Source organism: Hemiscyllium ocellatum, chromosome 18, assembly GCF_020745735.1.
Source record: "Hemiscyllium ocellatum isolate sHemOce1 chromosome 18, sHemOce1.pat.X.cur, whole genome shotgun sequence".
Lineage (NCBI taxonomy): Eukaryota > Metazoa > Chordata > Chondrichthyes > Orectolobiformes > Hemiscylliidae > Hemiscyllium > Hemiscyllium ocellatum.
The window spans coordinates 62,208,314-62,228,735 of record NC_083418.1 but is presented as its reverse complement, the minus strand read 5'-3'; the positions used below and the strand labels follow the sequence as shown (position 1 = coordinate 62,228,735).

General features: G+C 42.3%; 1 protein-coding gene across 1 annotated transcript in view; it reads right to left on the bottom strand.

Moving 5' to 3' along the window:
* iftap (intraflagellar transport associated protein) overlaps positions 1-6,941 on the bottom strand; it is an 87,142-nt gene extending 80,201 nt beyond the window's left edge. Inside the window, exon 1 of the mRNA XM_060838586.1 lies at positions 6,884-6,941. The gene's annotated coding sequence lies outside the window, so the exon portion shown is untranslated. The remainder of the gene's footprint in view (positions 1-6,883) is intronic.
* Positions 6,942-20,422: the final 13,481 nt, after the last annotated feature.

Here is a 20,422-nt window from a genome sequence, read left to right as displayed (position 1 = left end):
ACCACTATCAGAAAGTTTCCAATGGCAAGTTATAGCTTTTTGGTCTTGTTTCTTTGTCCTTTATTCATGGCCTCCTTTTTCTTCAAAATTTGAATTAAACTTTAATAATCCCACCTCAAGATGCTACTGGACAAGTCACCTCTGCTACATCGATAAGGTTGAACAGTTCATCCACTTTACTAACACCTTCCACCCCGACCTCAAATTTACCTGGACCGTCTCAGACTCCTCCCTCCCCTTCCTAGTCCTCTCCATCTCTATCTCAGGCAAGCAACTCAACACAGACATTTACTACAAACCGACCGACTCCCATAGCTAACTAGATTGCACCTCCTCCCACCCTGCCCCCTGTAAAAATGCCATCCCATATTCCCAATTCCTCCACCTCGTCCGCATCTGCTCCCAGGAGGACCAATTTCACTACCGAACAACTCAAATGGCCTCCTTCTTCAAAGACCGCAATTTCCCCTCCGACATGGTCAACGATGCTCTCCACCGCATCTCCTCCATTTCCCACAATCCGCCATTGAACCCCGCCCCTCCAATCACCACCAGGACAGAACCTCACTGGTCCTCACCTTCCACCCCACCAACCTCTGGATACATCGTATCATCCACCATCATTTCTGACACCTCCAGACAGACCCCACCACCAGGGATATATTTCCCTCTCCACCCTTATCAGCATTCAGGAGAGACCACTCCCTCCGCGATTCCCTCGTCAGGTCCACACACCCCCCAACCCAACCACCACTCTCGACATCTTCCCCTGCAACCGCAAGAAGTGCAAAACTTGCACCCACACCTCCCCCCTCACCTCCCTCCAAGGCGCAATGGATCCTTCTATATCCATCGCAAATTCACCTGCACCTCCACACACATCATTTACTGTATTCGCTGCACCCGATGTGGTCTCCTGTACATTGGGGAGACAGGCCGCCTACTTGTGGAATGTTTCACGGAACACCTCTGGGACACCCGCACCAACCAACCCAATCGCCCCATGGCTGAACACTTTAACTCCCCTCCCACTCCGCCAATGACATGCAGGTCCTTAGCCTCCTCCATCGCCAGACCCTGGCCACACGATGCCTGGAGAAAGAGCGCCTCATCTTCCGCCTAGGAACCCTCCAACCACACGGGATGAATGTAGATTTCTCCAGCTTCCTCATTTCCCCTCCCCCCACCTTATCTCAGTCCCAACCCTCAGATTCAGCACCGCCCTCTTGACCTGCAATCTTCTTCCCAACCTCTCCATCCCCACCCCCTCTCCAGCCTATCACCCTCACCCTCATATCCTTCCACCTATCGTATTCCCAGCGCCCCTCCCCCAAATTCCCTCCCCCTTACCTTTTATCTCAGCCCGCTTGGCACACCAGCGTCATTCCTGAAGAAGGGCTTATGCCCTTCTCCTGCTCCTCAGATGCTGCCTGGCCTGCCATGTTTTTCCAGCATCACATTTTTCAACTCTGGTACTCCAGCATCTGCAGTCCTCACTTTCTCCAAGTCAGTTCCCAGAATGACATCTGATTTGATAGGTCTTTTCCTATTTAACATGGTGGTACTTCACTAACACATAAACATACGAGGTTGCTGACTTTCCTTAACAATAAAACAGAAGTTTGTTAAACAAAAGAAAGAAAGATAAAATAAGGCAGACCATGATATCTAAATGTAGATCACAGGGCAGAATTTGAAAGATCTGAAAAAATGCACCCAAACAAAGTCTCATCTTTTTCTGAAAAATATTAATTTACAGTGAATCAAATCCAGAAAAATATCTTTCTGTACCAAATCTTTAAGTTTGACTTAACTGCTCCCTAATTATGCTGTTTGAAGTCTTTATACATAACTTCTCACAAACCTGTAAGTTTTGACTTTCTGACTATCAATTTCTAACAAAACACTCCATATCTGGAAGTTTCACAAACTAATCTTTTAATGTGAGAATAATTGTGCTTTCCATCTATTTCTAATACTGCTTCCTGGACAAGAAACTATCTATGCTGCTGACTGTAATCAGCTTTTCTTCTAAGTTAAAATCAATCCTTAAATATTGTCTTAAATCAAGTTGATGATTAGATTCCCTAGAGTGTGGAAACAGGCTCTTCAGCCCAACCAGTCCACACTGACCCTCTGAAGAATAACCCACCCAGACCCACTTCCCTCTGACTAATGCACCTACCCTCTGACTAATATGCCTATCACGATGGGCAATTTAACATGGCCAATTCATCTGACCTGCACGTCTTTGGACTGTGGGACAAAACTGGAGCACCCGGATGTGCAAACTCCACACAGACAGTCACCCAAGGTTGGAATCGAACCTGGGACCTTGGCACTGTGAGGCAACAGTGCTAACCACTGTGCCGCCCCAACATAAACCCCACAGTGTAAGCTTTCTGTCTTCAATTATCACTCCAGGAGTCTTGCTTATTCTATGACAAATACTGATTCCAGAAGGAATTTGACTTTGTTTTTGTTTTCTTAACACTTCACAGAATTACCCAACACCTGTGCACCACATTGCTACCTTTCTAATTACCATAGTTCATTGAACATGCGTCTCTGCTCTCTTTTTTGGACTGGTTATACGCAGGACGGTTTTCTCTCTGTCTGCTTTGCCCAGAATGCTCATGATTTTGAAAGCCTCAATCAAATATCTTCTTAGCCTTGTCATCTCTAAGAAAAAATAATTCCACCTTCACGAATCTGTCTTCACAACTCACGTTTCTCATCCCAGAAACCATTCTTGTAAACCTCTTCTGCACTCTCTTCAATGCATGAAAAGCCTTCTAAAATTGTGGTACTCAGTGCTCCAGTGAGGTATAATTAGTGCCTTATACAAGTTCAGTGTAACATTGTACTCAATATTCTTGCATCACCAATAATAACTCCTAAGATACTGTATGTTTTATTGGCTGCTCTCTCTACCTGTCCTGTCATTTTTAATGAGTTGTGCATATGTACACCCAGGTCTCTCTCTTTCTGCCCACTCTTTGCAACAACACCCTCAGTTTTATACTGTCTCTCCATGTTCTTTCTACCAAAATGTATTACTCCACACTTCTTATGTTAACCTTCATCTGCCACCTATCTGTCCGCTCCACAAATTTGTCAACGTTGTTTTGAAGTTCTTTGTTGACTTTTTCACAGTTTCTAATGCATCTAAATTGTATCATTCACAAACTTCAAAATTGTCCTTTCCATTCCAATATCAAATCATTAATTTGTAACAGGGAAAAGGAAGAGTCCCAAAATTGACCACTGGGAAAATTATTTTCTCCAGTCTAAAACTTACTTCCTGTTTCCTATCATTCAGCCAATTTAGCATCCACATTGCTACTGTCCTCTTTATTCCATGACCCATCACTTTTAAATCTGCTGACTATCACTGAATTGAATGTGTTTGGAAGTCCACCATGTATCCCATATCAACAGCGTAGTCCTCATTAACCTTCACTGCTACTTCAAAAATCTCCAACAAATTAGTCAAATTTGATTTTCCCTTAAGAAATCTTTGCTGGTGCTCCCTGATTCACCTATACTTGTCCCTGTGACTATTAATTCTACCCAGCATTATTATTTCTAGGAGTTACCCCATTGCTGAATTAAACTAACTAATCTGTAATTGCCAGGCATTTCCTTACAACCTTTCTGAGCAAGTGAATAACGTTTTCAATTTTCAAGTCCTTGGTGCCACCCCTACATCTAGGGAAAATTGAAAGAGTATGCCTAGTGCATCTGCAATTTACATTCCTACTTCTTTCACGATCCTTTCATGCATCTCATCCAACTCTCATCCTCACCAACTCTAAGTACACAAGCTTATCCAAGATCTCTTCTTTGTAAATTTTTGACCAATCCAGCAACAGTTTCCTCCTCCGACACCATGGCCTGTGTAATATCTGCTTCATGGGTAAAAGCAGAAGCAAAATGTTCATTCAATATCTCAGCCATGACCCCTGCCTCCTGATTCCCAAATTACCCTACTGTTCCTTCTGCCACTGCTTTATTATTAATGTGCTGACAGAAGACTTCGGGATTCCCCCTTATGTTAAATTGACACCAGTCTCTTCATTCTCCTTCTTTACACTTGAGGCAGCTAAGGTAGTGGTAAATGCAATTATGTATATGATGTAAATATTATGTAAACCTTTCCATTATATAAATATTAATAATGGAAAATAAGCTTGTGTTGGAGATATTTTTGAGGTGTTGAGCTTTGAAAAGGTTAATATTGAAGAACATTTGCTGGTGATGTCATGTGGAATTAATAATGGGAGAACAATTCTGGGTGGGGAAGACCTACCATCCAGGTTTTCCTCACGATATTAGTATCAGTGTCCATCATATCAAGGTGACTTGCTATCGTGCAATAAACTATGTCTTGGTCAAGACAAATGTTTCTTCTCTTTAGTTACCAGGTCGTTTTCCGCAACCCTGGAGAGGTGGATGTTGCGAGCAAATCTCCTGATGTATCTTTCACAAAGGTGACTGTGGTGAGGATCTATCTTTACAAATCCTGAGGCCAGAGTGTGCAGTTCAATGAGAACCAGGTATTCAATCAGTCAAATACTTGTACCACCAATTCAGGGATCGTGTTCACTGAATCTTATCTCTCCTGTCTCTGCTCCATTTCCTTCTCATGACGTAACTTAAAGGAGATGGGAACTGGGATTAAGTGGTCTGACCAGAAGCTTTGCCATCCCTTCCTGTCAACCTCACTGAATTTACAGAATTGTGGGACTCAGTAGCACATCTATCAACACAAAAGGAGGCAATAGAAATTAAGCATTGTGATTGATGAATCCGTAAAATAAAGTACTATGGAAGGAGAGCGGTGGTTCCTGCCAGTAATCACATACTCAGCTGCACGTGTTTAAGAGCAGATGTTGGCAATTGGGAGGATAGAAACGGCACTACAACCATTATTGTTCACCATTCATCTAGAACACACACCCAATACTCACTCCAATGCCTTCACCAAGACAGTATTCTACTTGAGTAATTATGGTATTGTGCACAAATGTTGCAGAAGCCATTGCAGTATTAATATGACACTTGTTCCACCAAAACTATCAGCCCTAGCAAATCCAATTTTGGGGCCCAATTATTTTACAACATCTTTCATGGCCTTCATGTGCCCCAGAAAGCTTCCCAGCCAATGAAGTCTCTTCGATGTGAAATAAGGCTATTTGTGACATCACTGCCTGTTGTGGTTCTGTTCACCGAGCTGGAAGTTTTTGCTGCAAACGTTTCGTTCCCTGGCTAGGGAACATCATCAGTGCTATTGGAGCCTCCTGTGAAGCGCTGCTTTGATGTTTCTTCTGGTATTTATAGTGGTTTCTTCCGGTATTTATAACACCACTATAAACACCGGAAGAAACATCAAAGCAGCGCTTCACAGGAGGCTCCAATAGCACTGATGATGTTCCCTAGCCAGGGAACGAAACGTTTGCAGCAAAAACTTCCAGCTCGGCGAACAGAACCACAACAACGAACACCCGAGCCACAAATCTTCAACCAGACTTTAAACATCACTGCCTGGATGGTAATCTGATGGCGCAGGTTATCCACTGGTCCCAAATCCAATCAATCAGCCTTCTCCGATCAACGCCTGTACTACTAAAGTTGAAAGTTATCCCCATTATCATTGTTGCTGCAAACATCACGGGCAATTTATACACAGCAAGTATCCACAAGTAGCAATCAGATGGGTTGTGTGAGGAGAACATCATACTCCTCTTTGAATATTAACACAGGATTCCTATATCCATCTAGAAAGACAAGCCCGGCCTCAGTTTAACATCACATCTGAAAGACAAAGCCTCCAACATTGCTGCATTCATTTGAGGTGTGAGACTAAATGACATTCTGAAGTCTCTGGGCATGGAGCTATCACTGATAGTGATAAAGTTGTCTGGCTCACAAGCAAATCAAGATGACAGACTTTCCAGTTAAAATGAGCTATGCGGACTGAACATCCTTTATTGTTCAACAATTCCCTATTTTTAGAGAGAAAATCAATCTCTAGCAATGAATGAAGTTTTCATCTCTGCTGTCAATGTTTTGCCTTATGAGGGATGGCAAGCTCAATTTTATAGTAGGCAAATAATGAAGAATTCACATTATATTGCATGAGATGGGTCTCTTCCAGCATTTTAGCTGCTCAAACCAAGATCATTCTGAACCATATGTTCACTGGCTCTGTGGTTTGGCTGTGTACTCTGGGTACAGGGCAAGCCGTTGCTTCTGATGAGAGATATAAGAAAGGCGTGGCAGAAACTCAATTTAGTTGCCGCTGCTTGCCATTGTTGCGATTCAGTTCTCAAACGGATATAAACTCCGTGCTGTAGACATCAAAAATATATTCCAGACTAGCACACAGCCCCTCCATACACAACCTCTGCCCAAATACATTAACATTGTGGTTCTCAGCCACACAGAAGTATGACGGTAACGACAAGCAGGCAGCTGTAGCTTAGGTTAAACATTGACTGCAACGTGCTAGTTGCGAATCACTTAAACTGCAGATGAACAGCAGTTCCCTAAACCACTGAGAGTTCAGTTACATCTGAAAGGTAATATTTAATGTGTATTTCCTTTGTGTTATGAAACTGGCAGAGTATTCACCTTAACCTCAGTAAATGAGGAGGCTATCCCTTGGCTTCAGGGATTTACGTTTGCCCAGTGTAAATTGTGGATCTAATCTGCTTTGGACAAATGGAAAATAATAAATTAATAGTTTTTTCAAGAGTGATAAATCTGATTCTCTGTAACTTGTTGTCCTTTATAAAAGTAGAGTTATCTCTGTCTTAACATTGTTTTCTTCCTTCACTTAAACCATTTGTACCATTGTCTGGAATAGAGTATAGATCACCTTTTCCAAGAATAATTCCAGGGTCGCGGGTTGGTGGAAATGAAAGTTCTACAGCTAGCTGCTCTGCACCGTCACTTTCGAAGGTGTTCCAGCTTCCCCTTGGTGACCCACTCTGATGCTCTGTTTGAAATTGAGAAGGAGCTGTGTCAAAAGCTGGTCAGAGTGAAATTCATCTTGCACAGTGACACAAAACAAATAATAATGGATTGGCAAACTAGACGTACAAGCTTTTTGACTAATGGTTCAATTGAAAAAAGGAAATCAGGAGCAGTGTGGAACAGTCTGTCAAGATGTTGTTTTGCAGTTCTTCTCACCACCAATTACTTACAATGAGATATAACAGGGTAAATAAAAGGTTATTACACAAGCCACCACGAAAGGCTTAGTGTACTTTTCCAGGGAGTGTTTCATTGGTCAGGAAGTTAAAATGATGGTATTGTAGATTTATACAGCACAGTAAGAGATTATTCCACCTATCGAATTGGTACCAGCTCTTTTCGAAAGCAATACAGGTAATTGCACACCCCTTATCTTTCTCTATAACTCTGCAAACTTTTCCCCTTCATGTATTTGAACACTTTCCTTTCGGCAGGTACTGTTGAAACATTCCAAATCACGCATTATGGAAAATAATGTTTTTAAAATTGATCATGTTATATTGATAATAGGGTAGTTGTGATTCAATTGGAAATAATCATACCCCAATATTCCACAACTTATCTCAAATGTATAACTACCCATCAAACCATTAAGATGATATATTTGTCTGACCAACTGCTATTCAGAAAAAATGTAATCTACACCAGGGTTCACACTTAACAGGACAATGACAGTAAAACTTGTAAACAAACGTGTTCTTTAACAATTGACAAACAGTGCGTTACTCATTACTACAATGCGAGTTAAAGTATAACCCTTTAAAACCCTAAACACACAGATTCATTCACAACTAAGACAAACAAAACCAGCAGGTATAACACAAATGTTATAGTGGAAGAAAAAACAAAGGAAATAAGTGCTAGTTCAAGAGTCTAAACCATAGGGCTGGGATAAGTTGTTTCTCAGTTCCTTTGATTTATTTTAGTGACTGGGACAATAACTGATCAGTTTACCTTGTAAAACGAAAATTCCTCATTCCTGCATAATTCTCATGTATGTGGTAAAAACAATGACTGCAGATGCTGGAAACCAGATTCTGGATTAGATTGGTGCCGGAAAAGCACAGCAGGTCAGGCAGCATCCGAGGAGCACGGAAATCCTCAGATGCTGCCTGAACTGCTGTGCTTTTCCAGCACCACTCTAATCCCTAATTGTCATGTATGTTCTCTTAACTATCTCTAATGCTCTTTCTTTAGTGTAGCACCCAGAACTGAATGCAAAACTCCATTTAAAGGCAAATTAGTGCTTTTTTCTCTTTATATATAGGTTCGAGATAACCTCCTTGATTTTTTTAATTTTCTGAGCTCCCATTGAGGAAGTACTAAATTCTGTATGTTCTCTTCATGATGCTTGCAAGTGTTCTGCTGCCTTCGATGATTCCTCTACTCCTGCTTCAGAATTGGAGCCTTTAGTTTCTATTGTCTCTCCAAGTTCTTGCTATCAAAATGAAATACTTCACTTTCTCTGACACTAAATTCCATCTGCCATTTGTTTGTCTATTCTGCCCTGTTTTTATTTGCTTTTCAAAGTCCCTGGAAGGGGGAGTCCAGAACTAGAGGGCATAGGTTTAGGGTGAGAGAGGAAAGATATAAAAAGGGACTTAGGGGCAACTTTTTTACGCAGAGGGTGGTGCACGTATGGAATGAGCTGCCAGAGGATGTGGTGGATTCTGGTACAATTACAGCATTTAAAAGACATCTGGATGGGTATATGAAGAGGTCAGTTTAGAGGGATATGGGCCAAATGCTGGCAAATGGGACTAAATTAGGTTAGGATAGCTGGTCGGCATGGATGAGTTGGACCGAAGGGTCAGTTTCCATGCAGTACATATCTGTGACTCTAAGTTTATATTAACTTCAGAGTTCGCAATACTTCCAAATAGAGTCAGCAAAGTATACCAAGTCCAGATCATCCATATAATATTTCTGATGCTCCAGAACTACTGAGACGCAGAGCCAGGGTGTTACTGTACAGCTTAATTACAGATCTGTGAAAAAACATGGAGAGGACAATGTGGAAAGTTGCACAGATATACTGTTCACGGAGAGCAGGACAAATTCAACCTGAGCCAATTACCACCTTACCAAAGCTGCCTTGCTCCACCAAAGATGTTGACTAATGGTACTGTATTTCTTTGACAGGGACCTCCAGGTGCTGGTGGAGAGGCTGGTCCGCGGAGGGGCGTCGTCTTCCCAGAGACTGGTCGAGGAGGCTTAGCCAACAAATCCTGGCAGTTTGGCAGAGGTCAACCCCAGTCTACCCCAACTGAATTACCTTGGGCTGAAAATGGACAAAAGAACTGACCTCCAGCGGTGAGGAATGACTGCCCTTGGTGTGGAGGCAGCATCTGACTGAATATGTCATCAAGAAGTCCTAACAATACTGAAGGTCATGAGGCTGTGGAGAAAAACTCTCCATCGGTTAGTCATACCTGGTACATGGGCAAATGGTTGTGGTTGTTGGAAATCAGTCATCCCAGCTCCAGGACATCTCTGCAGGAGTTCCTTAGGGTAGTGTCCTAGGCCCAATCACGTTCAGCTGCTCCATCAATGGCCTTCCCTCCAACAATGTGGGGACTTTCCTTCCTGATCATATAATACTCTGCACCATTCCTAGCTCCTCAGATATTGAAACAGTTGGTGCCCATTCAATAAAACCTGGGTGACATTCAGACTCGGGCAGATATGTGGTAAGTAACATTCATGCCACACAAGTGCCAGACAATGGCCAACCCAAAACAGAGCATCAAAACATCTCTCCCTGACATTTAGCAGCATTTGATCACTGAATGCTCCACTATCAGGACCTGCAGGTCACCATTGACCAGAAACTGAACTAGAACAATCATACAAATACTGTGACTACAAGAGCAGAGCAGAGGCTGGGAATGATACAGTAAGTAACTCACCTCCTGACTCTCCAAAGCCTGTCCAAACTCCTCAAGACATAAGTTTGGAGTATGCTGGAATATTTTCCACTTGCCTGGATGGGTGTGATTCCAACAACACCTGCAGAGCTCAACGTCATCCAGGATAAAGCATTCTGCTTGAGAGACACCCCATCCACTAAAATATTCAGCAACATGCCTCCTCCCCCCATTCATAATACACTGCAATGAATGTTGGCGATTTCTAAGCAATTAATGATGGGTTACAACTGACAGTCTAGCGGCAACATCCACATCTTGTGAAAGATTAACAAAAGGAAGAGCAGTAGGCCTAACACTGAGCCCAGGGAAATCCCATTCATCCAGTCAGAAATAAACATCAGCCATTTCCTCTGTTTCCTGACACTCAGCCAATTCCGAAGACAAGGGTTAAATCTTGTGTTTTTTTGACTGTGTCATTTCCGTCAAGTTTCACACACGGTTTCTCTCCCCGCATCCTATAAAACTCCCTTCAATAGCTACCCACCCCAAACCTTTGGCAGCCTTCATAATAGACTTAAGCATCATTCTGGTATTTACATATTAAAGAACCTAAACCACCATATCCCATTCTAAAAGATGAAAGATTTAATCTAAATTTGCTTAAGAACTATTACCTAGTGTTGTGAGATTTTAACTAAAGTTGTTTAATGTATCATTACAACACCATGACACTGTAACCCTTTTGCTATAAATTCTGTGTCATATGGTCATGTTCCATAACCATCCAATGAAGAATCAGTGCCTCAAAAGCTAGTGCTTCCAAATAAACCTGTTGGACAATAACCTGGTGTTGTGAGATTTTTAACTTTGTCCACTCCAGTCTGACACTGGCACCTCCAAATCATTCTCCAACCCATCATTCCCAGAACAACTCACTACCCACCAGAATACCTGCTGAAAATCTGACGTTCCTGCGCCACCTTTAAAAAGCCAATGTGCACTTCGACAAACACTGGTGTTTGGAAGTTTGACTGAGGACAGCTATACCAAAAATGGCGGAGAAGGTAAAGGGAAGGAATGGTTGCAAGAAAGTGAATGGCCTTTTCCACTCCACCAGGCTAAGTACCACACTCTGCTCTCTCCACTCCCTCTATCTTGCCTTTGCACACACCTCCCCTCAAGTCTCTTCCGTACTCACTATTGCATGCAACATCTTCCCTTTTGTTGTCCCTACCAACCTCTCAGAACATTAATCCCCACATGGTATCTGTGCTACCTATTCACTCACGCGGGATCCCTCACCATTTTTCAATGACCCGCATTAGACCTAAAATCTGTGCCAGCCATGTTCACCTCACCCAATCTCTCCCATTACAGAGAAAACAGTCCATAACAGGGCAGGAAGAGTCAGGACAGATAGGGAAGTGCTCAACATTAGACCTTCACCCACTGTGGATGAGAGAATACAGGGCTCGCAGGAGAAAACTGGCACAACCCGTGTGGCTGGAGGGTCCCAAGGCAGAAGATAATTCCTGATGAAGAGCTTATGCCAGAAACATCAATTCTCCTGCTCCTCGGATGCTGCCTGACCTGCTGTGCTTTTCCAGCACCACACTCTTTGACCTCAGTGGGAGGGTCAGGTTCAGAACATCGGGTAGCACAAGCTGGTGAACACCTCCTTGCAACAACGCTGAAGCTGCCCAAGGAATAAACAGCCCAGGCCACTGGCACTCAGAGCATGCCCAGTTCCTACAGCTGGGGAATGGACCATGCAAAGGCTCCTGAAAATCTTTTCCCAGGGCACTCCAGAGATGCCCTGGCCCTACTCCTGCATTCTACCTTCCCTGCTCAGCACCTTGGAAATACAAGCCAAGGACAGTTCATCTGCCTCCTGAAAGGCATTGCTAGACAATCTAGACACAATGGTACCCAGGGTCACCTGAGCAAACCTCCATTGCCAAGCAATCGCCCTCCACCCCAACTACAGAGTATGGACTGCACTGAGATGGAGTGGGAGAGAAAGACAGAAGATAATATTTAGAACAGTGCAGCACAGTACAGGCCCTTCTGCCCACGATGTTGTACTGAGCCTTTATCTTAATTAAGATCAACCTAACCTACACACCCCTCAATTTATTGTCGTCCATGTGCTTGCCCAGCAGTCACTTAAATGTTCCTAATGTCTCTGACTCTACTACCACCACTAGCAGTGCATTCCATGCAGCCACCACTCTCTGTGTAAAGAACCGACCTACATCTCTCCTATACCTCCCTCCAATCACCTTAAAATTATGACTCCTTGTAACAGCCATTGCTGACCTGGGGAAAAGTCTCTGGTTATCTACTCTATCTGTCACTCTCATTACTTTGTACACCTCTATCACACCACCTCTCTTCCTTCTTCTCTCCAGTGTGTGAAAAGCCCAAGGTCAGTCAATCTCTATAAGACAAGCCTTCCAACCCAAGCAGCATGCTGGTAAACCCCCTCTGCAGTCTCTCTCAAGCATCTATATCCTTCCTATAATGAGACGACCAGAACTGGACACAATATTCCAAGGTCTAACCAGGGTTTTAGAGAGCTGCAGCAAAACCTCTTGGCTCTTAAACTCAAATCCCCCGTTAATGAAAGCCTGTTTCTCCACACTGCCAAGAATCCTGTCTTTAACCCTGCATTCAGCATTCAAATTTGACCTTCCAAAATGAAGCACTTCACATTTATCCAGGATGAACATCTGCCACTTCTCAGGCCAGCTCTGCATCCTGTCAATGTCTTGTTGTAGCCTGCAACAGCCCTCAACACTATCTACAACACCACCGACCTTTGTGTCATTGACAAACGTACTAACCCATCCTTCTACCTCTTTATCCAAGTCATTTATAAAAACTACAAAGAGCAGAGGCCCAAGAACAGATCCCTGTGGGACACCACCAGACACTGACCTCCAGTGACTGAAAGGCGATTACTTTCCATCCACTACCACTCGCTGTCTGCTTTCGGCCAGCCAATTCTGTATCCAGACAGCCAAATCTCCCTGTATCCCATACCACCTAACTTTCTGAATGACCCTACCATGGGGAATCTTATCAAAGCCTTACTGAAATCTATATACACCACATCCATTGTTCAACCTTTGTCAACTTGTCTTGTCACATCCTCAAAGGCACGGCCTGCCCTTCACAAAGCCATGCTGACTATCTTTAATCAAACTATGTTTTTACAAAATGTCATAAATCCTATCTCTCAGAATCTTTCCAATACCTTGCTTACCACAGATGTAATTTCCAGGGATTTCCCTATTCCTGTTCTTGAACAGAGGAACAACACTTGCCTCTCTCTAATCATCCAATACTACTCCCGTGGAGAGTGAGGATGCAAAGACCATCACCAGAGCCGTAGCAACCTCAATCCTCACTTCCCATAGTTACCTTGGATATATCTGGTCCAGCCCTGGGTCTTATCTGTCTTGATGTTTCCCAGAATTTTCAGGACATCCACTTTCTTAATATCAATCTATTCAAGCCTTTTTACCTGGTCCATGGTGTTCTCACAGTCAACAAGGTCCCTCTCTCTAGTGAATGCTGAAAAAGAAACTAATTTAGGGCCTCCTCCACCTCTTCACTCGCCAGGCACAAGTTCCCTCCACTATCCCTGACCAGCCCTACCCTCTCTCTGATCATCCTCTTATTCCTCACATAAATGTAGAATGCCTTTGTGTTTTTCTAAACCTTCCCACTAAGGCTTTTTTGTGTCCCTTCCCCACCCCACCCCCAGCTCTCCTCAGTCCATTTTTTTATTTCTTTCCTAGCTATCCTGTAATTCTCTAAAGCTGTGCCAGATCCTGGCTTCCTCAACCGTAAGTAAGCTATCCTTCTTCCTCTTGTTGAGAAACTCCTGTTCTCTTGTCATCCAAGGCTCCATCACCTTACCATTTGTTGCCTGTCTCAGTGGGACAAAGTTATCCAACAGTTGGGAGTGTGGTGCTGGAAAAGCACAGTATGTCAGGCAGCATCCGAGAACTGGGAGAATCGATGTTTCGAGCATAAGCCCTTCATCAGCCCTTCGTTATTCCTACTCTTCGGATGCTGCCTGACCTACTGCGCTTTTCCAGCACCACACTCTCGACTCTGATCTCCAGCATCTGCAGTCCTCACTTTCTCCTAGTTATTCAACACTCGCAACAAGTGCTCCTTAAATTTGAAGGCACTTTGGTGGCCTAGCTGACATTGCACTGTGTACCAATACTCACATTTCCATTTCGGAATATATCTGTTTGATTGAGGCTCTGTCTAGCACTGATTGGAACTGTACCACCATTATGTGGGACATTATGTCCATCTCGTATGCTGTATGGATCAATGTCAATGCTACAGCATCTGGAAGCAAGGCATAGGGCAATGGATTCTGCTGACACTATTGCCTTTCTTGATTCTTATGCCTATCTTTCCCTGTCCTCTGTGTTAAAAAGTGTTGGTGCTAAATGAAGTGGTCAGTATTGTCTGGAGCATGTCTGTTTGACAGGAGATAGAAAGCCAATGCATTAGGATCGTCAGGATCTGGGGACAACACAGGTCTGGTCCTGTACAATGTGTGTGCCTGTGTCTAATGTTCTACCTCTCTACAGAGCCTCAGATCAGTTGGTCTTGCAACCCCCTCCCTGACAGCGGAGACATTTACTCCTCACACTCGGAGTGTTGGTCCTGACCGTTTTCGTTCTCACTGTGTAGTTATAATTCCTCTACGTGTTAGTGAGGATGGTGGATGAAACCTCTCCCACACAACCAGGCTCTCATCCATGCTGTACTGAATTCCTCCCCTTTACTCCACAGTCTGAAACCACTGATCCCCGCAAATAGGTTCCTGAGCCTCCTGCCACAGCAGCGAACAGCAGCACCTGTTAGCTTCTATGGATGGATCAATGGATGGACCATGGCCTACCTACATGAGTGACCCAAGCAGAGAGTGATGGATGAGAAGTGCCCAGAATCTCAACTGATGCCTGTACATCTCCCCAGCTGTGTTAATCCTACCCTTTCCCCAGACCATCTACACAGGAACCACAGGACTGTCTGTGGCCCACTTGCTAGACTACGGCTAATCCTCTGAACTGGTATCGGATTATGCACCACTCCGAGCCAATGGCTGTTACATCTTCCTTCAGTTATACCTGTAGGTGCCAGCGGGATGGCCCTGCGGTGAAGAAGGCTGCTTTGCCGGAAGGGCACCTCCTCCACCTCTGAGGGAGAGAGCTGCAAGGCCTCAGAGGAGGCCTCGACAAGGCTTCCTCCTGAAAACCCCTCCACCCTCACCAACCTCAGATACTCACACCCCAGTGGGAATGTTAGTTCTCAAATGACCTTTGGGTCTTACTTGGTCAAGACTCCTGATTGACAATGGCCCTGTGGGCTTTGGTGAGGGTTACACTCTGAGACAAGGCCACTTACTTGCGGCGCATGCTTTGTGTTTATTCTGTAAGCTGCTGGCACATAGGTCAATGTATACCACCTTACACCACACAGCAAGATGCCTCCCAACATCCCACTCCCCCAACCCCAGCCCTTGACTGAGGACTGCTGACTTGCAAGGCAAGCTGCCTGATTGTGAGACTGAACTGATAGGCAAGGCAGGGCTGTTGTGACCATCCATGCAGACTGTCAGTCAGTGAGCAGTAAGAGAGCATGTGAGAAGCCCTGAGATACAGCCTGATCCAATATGTACGCTGAGTGTGTGTTACTGTAAACACAGCATTGCAATGAGAGTACAGCCTGAGGTACTGCATTGAACTGCAGAAGAATTTCGCAGGTGGATTGGACAGATGTCATGTGAATCCTGAGGTGTTGCAAAAGTCGATTGCCAATGTCTGTGGATGAAGGGTACTATTGTTCTGCCTCATGTTGCTATTGTTCTTCTATTCCATAAGCTCTAACTCTGTGCAGAAGTCTGTTATGCAGCATATTATTCATTGCTTTTGGAAGTCCATGATATGTCCTGAACAGATTGATGCTGGCTTTCCAAGAATATCCCTCATTTGTCAAAGGGAAAATTAATCTTGTCCTGAATGATCATTTTTAAAAGTTTCCCCACCGATGGCATTAAATTGACACATCTGCAGGTTCTGGGCTTCCCCTTTTTTGAACAATTTTACAACATTTGCAATTCTCAAGTCTGCTGCTATAACCCCAAGTCTTGGGAAGACTTGAAACTTATGCACAGTACCTGTGCATTTTCCACTCACATTTCCCTTACTATGTTGTTGAGTGCCTCTCCTCTGGTCTTGAAGTCTTATCAAATTAACTATGTTGAAAATCACACAACACCAGGTTATTGTCCAACAGGTTTATTCAGAAGCACTAACTTTCAGAGCGCTGCTCCTTCATCAGGAGGTTGTGGAGAATAACATCATACGACACAGAATTTATAGCAAAAGATTACAGTGTGATGCCTCTGAAATGATATATTGATAAATCCTGGATCATTAACTACAACAAATTAACTATAGGTGGCTTATCAAGGTGACTGGACTACCTTCTTTTTCACCATGACTTACAAAATTCTTTAAGCCCTTATCTAAAAGTCAGAATGGTTATGGAAATGATAGTGGTATGAACAAGAGTAAAAAGGATTCTCAGAAAACAATAACAACAGTGCATCTCCACAGACAATGAGTTAAACAAATGAGAAATTAACAGAAGAATCACTGTGAAAATACGTGGATAAAATTTCATGAATTTATGATAAGCCCCTGAGGGAAAACAGGAAAAGGTGGATGAAGCCCACTGAAGCACTATACACTCACAATGAAACACATGGAATGGTTAAGCTGGAGGAGAGGAATGCTGGCACCCATTTAATTGCACTAGAAATACGAGGGAGTGAGATAAGAACAGAAATAAATGAGATGTTTAAATTGGCAAAAAAGAGTATGCTGGTGTGAGGACCCCAGTTATAAACTCAGGAGCAAATGAGTGGGTCATGTTAATTTACCTTATGCTTAAGTCAGTCCTACTACCAGCACTATGTGATGTCAGTCTGGAGTATCTCAGACTGAGGGTGGCTGTATATACACTATCACTGAGGCTGCTTGGTCATTATCCCCGAGATTTGTCAACTCGTTATGAACCGTAAAACTTTGTTTATTTCCACCTATATATAGTACAAACTACAGCTCTCTAGTGTAATGCCTCAGACCTCTCTCCTCACATGCTCATTCTAGACTGGTAACTTCTCTCTTAACGACATCAGGATCAGGTGCTCAGTTACAGCATGATTTAAATTAATCTTTTTATACCACACACGTGCCACACATGTGCTGTACCTGCACCAACTAATTACACCAGGCCCAGTTACACCAAATATTGAATATTATAATTCATCATAGATCAACAAAGAAACTTTGGAGCATTCAAGATCCTTCAGCCCCCTCCCTCACCATTACCTCCTTTCCCAAACACAGAGTGTTGTCACCTTGGTGTGTAGGATCCAGTGATCTGCAGTGAGGTGCCTGAGAAGTAGCTTCCCACCAATATGTTTAAATGAGGCCCAAACCTGAATTTCATCTGGGCATCCATTTGAACCAATGTGCCCACAGACTTCACCCTAGTTTTAAGTTGACGTCAACTTTCTCAATCAGAGAAATCAAATGTTGACCATCTCCTGACAATTTAGTCAACGAGTAAATTAGAACAAACATTATTGAACATTACCAGAAAACATTGTAGATTACAAATTGTACACAACAAAACTCTTCAAAACTGTAAATCTTTATTTTTCGAAAAAGCTGAGCAACAGTCGACATTTGCAATGAGCGTGATCATCATAATATATCCTAATGAATTTGGCAGCTTAACATTTAGCACAAATTTTTTTTATGTCAAAACTTGCTATACATATAAGGAAAATTATTCCAGAAATATAACAGATTGCAGTAAATTTCAATATTAGAACCCAATAGGCATCCAAACCCTGTGAAACATTATAAGCACTACAATACAGAATTGGAAAATAAACAATTCTGCAAACATGACTTGAGTTCCATGATTAATAAAAAAAGACAACAACCCATGCTTTGAAATAAATTTAAGGAATAAATCTATGATAAAATGTATACCTTTCCAGTATCCATTAAAATAATTCAGGCATTTGACTCAATCGTGCAGTAATATGTGTAGCTGAGTTAACCAATTAAAATTTGCCTTGTTATAAATTTGGTGCATTGTTAATCATACTTTCCTTTGCCAGTCAACAGGCATAGCAACTTTTAACCTGCATCACCTTATTTTGAAACTGTCCATGTTGCATCTTAAAGTTGAAAAATAAATAACAGCCTGCCAAAAATTTAAAGACTGCTTAGTCCTCGAACCAAGTGCTATATGTTGCCAAGCCAATTTGAATCCCTGCAGAAAACTATTAGTACAAAGTTAACTCAGCTCTCAATAACTAGAGACTTGTAACTATAGCAATAGATATCATTTGTCATTTGTTAAAACCACAATTTGGTTCCAAGATAGCCACAAACTAATCTCTCAATTGAACAGATTTAGTAGACATACAATAAAATGATAAAAGTAAATGCGTGTGTACATCCAATATCTTTTCTATCAATCAACAATACTAGCAGATCTCCCGTAAGGTTGCTTACACGTTAAAACATGACATCTCAATTATGACAATGGAGTGTCAAACTGTGATTACAATGACATGAGATGCTTATCAGAAGTGAATGATGAACACAATAAAATTAATGTATTATAAACACAGCTCATGTTGGCTCATTTTGGGGTTCAAATCCAGGTCCTTAAAGCAAGGGAAAAAAATTAGCCATCAGGCTTTATTGGAATCATGACAATAAATGCTCAATATTAGTCATATCCATATGCAACTGACATGATGAGAGGGATCAATTTCTTGACACCTGTATTGGCAGTGACCCTCAAAATCCCAGGAAAACAATTGGATCAAGATACAGGGAGGAGGATGGTCTCCTATGGAGTTGGAATGCATTCTGCTGAATCCACCAGATGTATTTTTAAAAACAAACTTTTAACTGCATGTTTTCAGTTGTCAGATAAACTGGCTATGAAAATGTTTTGAAGTAGGCAGAGATTAACCAATAATATTGCAATCAGATCCTTTACGGACTTTAGGTCCGTATCTTACACATTCAAGTAGAAATCCTAAAAGAATGTCCTGTGCCATACAAAGTTAGCAGTGGGACTGATCTCTGAACAAATGTGTACTTTACATCTGATTTACACTCTAATAGCTATGCAATGCAGCAATTTCTCATTGGTTTTATACGTAGTTCACACTCCCTCAAAGTGTAACCCTTGCTTCAAGTGGAAATTGCCAAATTTGTTGTGAATGCTTCCATTATTGCAGAGTAGAAAGTCTAACTCATGGTAGATCTGCTAGTGTTTGACATCAAAAAAGTTCTAAAAGGTGTGTTAGTTATATGTTAGGTGTCATAAAAGTCATTGACATAAATTCTTTATGGCAATTGTAAAATCTTTGAGGAGAAAATGTATATAAAGAGAAAACAAATTCACAATTCCCAACGTACAGAGAAATTCTGCTGTGAAATAGAAATACCCTTTACTGAAAACACAAATGAAGCTGTTCTAATGAATAGTTGATCTGTTTAAAAGACAATTACCTATAAACTGACTAAGGATAGTCCAGAAATTACACCTCATCAGTTTAGCAGATATTCATAGTCATCCTATTCCACTGATCATGGTGAGGTAACAGTACATGCCTTACAGTGTACAGGATCATCCTGCAGCGCTAATAAATGAGTCAATTTCAGGCCCAGTGTAATTAGTACCTATTCAGTAAACCAGATCAAATGAATTGATGGCACAGGAGTGCAGTAACTTATTCAAAACCCCTTCTAAGGAAAAACAACTGCTGTGAAGTAAAGCCGTAATCATCCTACCGGCTAATCTAATTATCAAAACAACTATCGACACAACTAAATTATTTCCACAACAAATCAGTAAATAGCTGAATAAGAATATAGAAAAACACAGAAATGATTGAACAGAACCAATGGGAACTGAACATCACCATTTCCTCTCCAATAACAAGCCTGCCATTTATAATTTTGAGAACTGAACTCTATATTCAGAAAAGATTACCTGCTCTTTCACCTGAAAAAAATGGCATGTTGTCTAACATCTTGCCCATCTTTCCTTTCCATCTAAGCACCAAATGTAAGTAACATTGTTGCTTGCTGTGAATAACTCATAGGTTCCAAATAGCATAGAAACATTCACCCACTTGTGTACATTACTTATTATGGCTTCAGTTGTCACATAGATTTATCAGCGAGCCTGTTTAACACTGCTTCCACCATAACCTTTCCAATAGTACTGCCAGAGCTTTTTTCCACCAATGCCAATAATGCATTCAAAGCTTGGCCATGTTAAGCCCAACTGTCCACCTTGTACAGACTGTTCACAGTCTCCTGTGGGTTAAAGATACAGAGAATCAACTTCTGCACCAATAAATCAGC